Raw genomic sequence first — 5803 nt, forward strand, 5'->3', positions numbered from 1 at the left:
GGAAAAGAGGGAACAGAATGCACATGGAACCTGGTCAGGCCTATACAAAGGGAGTGTACAGTGGAGCTGGAGGTCTCACTGGCTTGGTTAGCCAGGACTGTGGACTGAAGGAGCTGGACTCAGACTTAGGGGCAGCTACAGGCTGCTGTTTGAGCACTCTGGGACCAAAGGCTTGCTTAGGGATACCTACATAGGTACGGGGGGAAAAATCAAGGTGCTGAGTTATTTACCTTGGCCTGTTGCCTTGTGACCCTAACCTCTATGATGTTCTATAGAAGTGGGAACTCCCCCTTGTTTATTGTTCCAGTTTATGGGGCTGCAGCATTGGCACAATGCAACTTGACCCTTTCAATTGACTAAGAGAAGCAACTGTATTGATGGCAAGTGAGAGTAAATTACAGATAAGTAAAGAAGCCTACAAATTAAATCCATAGCATTAAGTGAATATATATCATGCATCTGTTCCCTAGTGTGTTCTAAAGGTCAGAGAAATGCCATAGCAGAAACAGAAAAGGCAAATTAATTGCAAGAGTCTAAAAAAAATAGAGAAGAAACTAAATATGGTGATGCTAACATATCTCCAATGCTGAGTCTTTTTCAGTTAAGAAAAGTGTCAAACACACAGAAGTGATCTTATAAGGACTGAGATATGAGAGGAACTGGAACAAACTATAATAGGTAGCCAGTTCTATCATCTTTGTCTTCTGCAAGTAGATGGAAACATCCAAACAAAGCAAAGGAAGAAATATTTGATGTGTAATAAATCTGGATGTGTAATATTCACATCAATTCAGAATTAGGCATTTGCTGAACACCATCCTGAAAAAAGGATGACATTCTATGGTAACCTTCCCAGCAGGACATATATTAGACATTTGCACATGTATTCATTTAAGTGCATGGGAGGAAAAAAAAAAGATAAGAATTGACTGGAGCACTAGAGATAACATAATAGGGTGTGTATGCATATACTAACTCTCTGACAGTTAAGCCAACTTAACTTTTTAAAGTTGACTTAACTGTCAGAGCATACACATGTATGCGGAGCAGTCGACTTAAATATGGTGCAAGATAATACACCTCTTTGGTGTATTATCTGTAGTCACATTAGTTAAGCCAGCTAATCTCATAAAATGGCTGACACCATATCCAGGAGATATGTGTGCATGCGCCAGTGTGGCTTAAGTTGACTTAGTTGAGTCACCTTATTTTAAATTGACTTAGTCCATATGTATGCACCCTAAGTATCAGTTACAATCATAAATGTCAGACCAGACTACCAGACTGAGAAGAAACACATAACCCTCTTTTTAAAAAAGTCTTTAGGTAATGTTGTTCATTTATGAGGCTATAGTTTAAATGCAACTTAAAAGAAAAAAAAAACAGCAAGTAGGTTGCGGTTATTGTGGTAGAACTACAAAAGTACAGGAATTCAGGAAGCAAACTACAGTAAAAAGGAAAAGGGAATCATCTCAATCACAAACTACATAAATAATATTATGCAAGTGATCACTGCATCTGTGATATACACTGCATCAGTATTGTCATATATTCTCAGTAGAATGTGTTACAGCTAACATTGTCCAAAATAATTCTGTTGCTCATTTTTCTTGCTCAGAATCAATAAAAGCAGAAAATGTGAAAAGCTCTACATTGGGCCTTAAGACTCATCTAAGATTAAAAAGAAACAAGGTGAAAATGATTTATCACATACTGCTTTTCACAGAATCGTTTCTACTACTACTTCTGCTACTACAACTGAGAGACAGAATAGCCTTAAGTATGGGGAGAAGATTAAAAAAAAATGTTTCCTCCCATGCTCATTGATATACTGATGCACTTTGTAAATTTAAAAGGTAGCATACAAGAAACAGATTCACAATGGATGTATTTTTAGATGTTTGCTTCAGAGAGTGAAAAATGTGCTTTTCTGAAGCACAACACCAAACCACATCGATTGATAAGAGAACAGATTGCAGACCTGAGCAAAAAGGGATATGCCACTTTTTGAGACTGCATTCATAACCAAGAATTGCTTAATGGCATGTTTTTAAGGATGCTAGTCTACTATGGAAGCTACAAGTGTATGGTTTTTAAGTAGATAATTCACTTAATGTTTTGATTCATGTGCCATGTCCTTCATTACAGATGTAGATGTAGATAAGGTTGGTTGTGTATGTTATATATACACATACATATACCCATAAACAGTTGGATTGTCAAAGAATAGGACACTGTAAAGGACATGGAAAGAACACTGTTACATCATTCAAAACATCTCTCAGTTTACACCCTATTTCTAAATAAGAATTTGCCCTAGGTGCAGGTTACAGAAGCAAATCTCTCCTACTTAAAATTGCCTCAGATACATGTAATTTTCTTTTGATTTTGTCTGGTTTGCTGTAATATAAAGCAGCTTCAAACTTCTGTTTCCCATATTTGTGTTTAACATTCAGAGACCAAATCCTGGTCCCATGTTATCTTTTAAAACTTAGAAACGTTTAGCTTCTAGAGGTGGATTTGATTTGGATTGTATAGAGGGAAGGAAGAAGCAAAACCTTTAATTTAGAATGGATCTTTTGCTGAGCCACCACAATCAGTCACTTTTATACAGAATCATTATGATATGCCCAAACAGTAGATATTTTAACTGCAAAAAAAAAAAAAAAATCAAACGTACAGAAAAGATGTAATCTCCAAATTACTATAATCACCACTAAAATATAAGAGGTTTACCAATTTACCATGCCATAGCTCTCCAATAGAAAATAAGTTAACACAGATATAAGTGGTAACTGTCCCTATGGGTGTGTCCACACCGTCTTAGTGGCAAGCCTAGGTGTGTCATTGAGAAGCATACAACATTACCAAGAATGTAAGAATTGACAGAGCAAGTAGCTGAAAGTGACCCTGAAGACAAGTAAAAAAGCTGGCTAAAGAACCTTTGTGAGCATGTGCTGAGGGCTCTGCTGAATCAATCATATTGCCTAATTTCCAGTTTTGGCCTATGCTGGCCAGAAGCAGGTACGGTCTGCTTTTTGGCAGCTCTTATGGCCTTATCACAAACGGAGCATAGACCAGTCTCACACCATGCATTTTAAAATAATTACTGGAACACCATCTTCCAAAAGGAGGATTCATGTGTGACATTTCCACATAATTTGTGTGTAAGGCTATTATTCACCATAAGATTTTTGTCTTGGATCCGTTTCCATTGGTCCCCAATTAATAGCCCCACATTATTTTTTGCTCTGCCAGGACTGTGTCTATTATGTGTAGTCTCTTAGCTGGCTTAATGGATGTATTTGCATAAAAAATGTATATAGTAATTAATAATAAAAAAGTTCAGGCAAAAACATTTCCCACAGATTTAACCATTGTCTGGACTTGCATGCTTACTACACAGATTTAGGCAGCTCACAAACAATATGATGAAATAAACTGGTCTTAGATGCTAAGTACTCCACATTTTAACAAATAAATTTTGACTTTGCACATGCATTTTCAGAAGATATCTTTTAAAATGCATGTTCAAAGTCAAAATGTATGTGCTCAGATTTAACATTTGTGTTTTAATTATTTCACCTGGATGCACAAATGTCACATGATATGTGAAGAGGTTGGGGTCACAGCTTTAGAAAATGTATCTCATGGTGAATATCAAATGATCAGCCCTTAAAAGTCTCATGCAATAAAACATTTTAGTGTGCATTTCATTTAATTGACACTAAGGCCGTTTGTAGATGACACTTTAAAGCGGGTTTAAAGTGGCTTAAATGCCTTCTGCACCGCTTTAATGGCATTGCTGTTTGCACATTAGGCGGTGTATTGCATGTTAATTCCAGCCACCGTAGCACATTCGGCAGCATAATGCACCTTAAATGACTTTGGGATGCATCAAATGATTTTGGGGCGCTGCAAAGTAAAACACCTCAGAGGAGTTTTAGTTTCCTACCCTACAGTTGCAGAGGGAAGTACCAGGCTCTGTGCGGCTCAGGGGATGTGCAGGCAGCCAAGCAGTGGCCTGGGAAGGCATGCTCCACAGAAGGAAAAGAAAAAAAAAGCAGTGGGAAGCCCCAGCCCCTGTCCTGCAGCTCAAGGCCTGCTCTGCCCACCAGCAGCTCACTCTCCTCTCCCCGCTGCTGGAGAGGCTGGTAAGGATCAGACAGACATGGTAGTACACAACACTGGGGTTTAATTCTCCCTAAATTGAAGCAGTGTTTTTTTTAAACAAAACACTGCTTCAATTTAGGGAGAATTAAACCCCAGTGTTGTGTACAAATCCCCTAAAGCTATAAACAGGTATTTATTTCTAGTAATGGAAATTTTCCACCACTAGAATTGTTTCCAGGAGAGAGAGCAACAACTGCCTTGTCTCCCGTGCTCCTCACACCTTCCTCAGACCCTGTCTGGGGAAAGTGTGTGAAGCAGTAGATGTGCCACTGCTCCCATTCCAGGTGAGGCCTTCTCACACAGAGGACTCCTTGCACCATGGACCACAGCAAGGAGCAAGCAGCAGCCTGGTGCCCATGTAGCAGAGGTGGATTAGGGGGGTGCACTAGTGCAGTTGCACCCCCTTTTATTCCTGTTCTACCCAAACTTTAAAACCAACGGCCTGGGAAGGTTGGGAGTATTTCTATTTAAGCAGTGCTAAGAGTCAAGTGATAGCTCATTATCATCTCCCTGATTCCTGCTAATTTCTCTCCACTCCATACAAGTGAATGACTCTTTATTCTTTTTAATCATTTTAATGTTTCACTATTCATTCTATCCTTTGTTCTGCAATTTAACTGTCTGTAAGCCATCCCTGGTAATGTTTCTCTTCTGTTTCATAGTCCTGCAGACTGTTTTGAGTTTTGGCTAAAATCCATAATGTAGCTATGATAAAGTTAATCCAGGTCTAGAAATGATTGACAGTGGCTAAGTTTTATTTTATAAATCTGAACAAGAGATTTACATTACATTAACTGTAGTGACTAAAGGACTTATACAGAAAATCTCAAGAAAGGAGACAACTCGGACTTTGGAAACTACAGAGGGATTGCCTTGCTGTCCACCACAGGAAAGATCATTGTGAGAACCCTTCTGAACCATCTTCCATTTGCTGAAGAGCTCCTCCTAGAATCTCAGTGTGAGTTTAGGGCATCAAGAGACACAACTGACATGATCTTCACAGCTTGCTGGCTGCTGGAGAAATGCTGGGAACAACATAAGCCTCTCTACATGGCCTTCTTTGACCTCACAAAAGCTTTCAACTCTGTCAGCCGAGACACATTGTGGAGGATCCTTCTGAAGTATGGATGCCCAATGAAATTTGTCACCATTTTCTGCCTACTCCATGTTGGTATGCGAGTGGTGATTTTCAGTAATGGATCTATCACAGATCCCTTTGAGGTTAAAATGGGAGTTAAATAAGGCTGTGTCATCACTCCAATATTCTGCTGCAATGCTACGTCTGACCACCAGCCAGCTTCCAGCCAGAATGGAGCTAAACTACTGAATGGATGGCAAGATGTTTAACCTCAGCTGACTCCAAGTCAAAACCAAGAGCACCCTGATCATAACCACTGAGCTTCAGTATGCTGATGACGCACTTACTTGGAAACAAACCTTCGGATAATTGTCAACGTCTTTACTGAGACATACAAGAAAATGGGACCAATGCTTAATATTCAGAAGACTAAGATTCACAGATTCATAGACATAGATTCATAGACATTAGGGCTGGAAGGGTCCTCATAAGATCATCGGGTCCAGCCCCCATGCCCAAAGGGCAGGAAGTCAGCTATGGTCAAAGGATCCC

The sequence above is a fragment of the Gavialis gangeticus genome, unplaced genomic scaffold (genome assembly GCF_001723915.1).
Source record: "Gavialis gangeticus isolate Ggan-Ray unplaced genomic scaffold, GavGan_comp1, whole genome shotgun sequence".
Lineage (NCBI taxonomy): Eukaryota > Metazoa > Chordata > Crocodylia > Gavialidae > Gavialis > Gavialis gangeticus.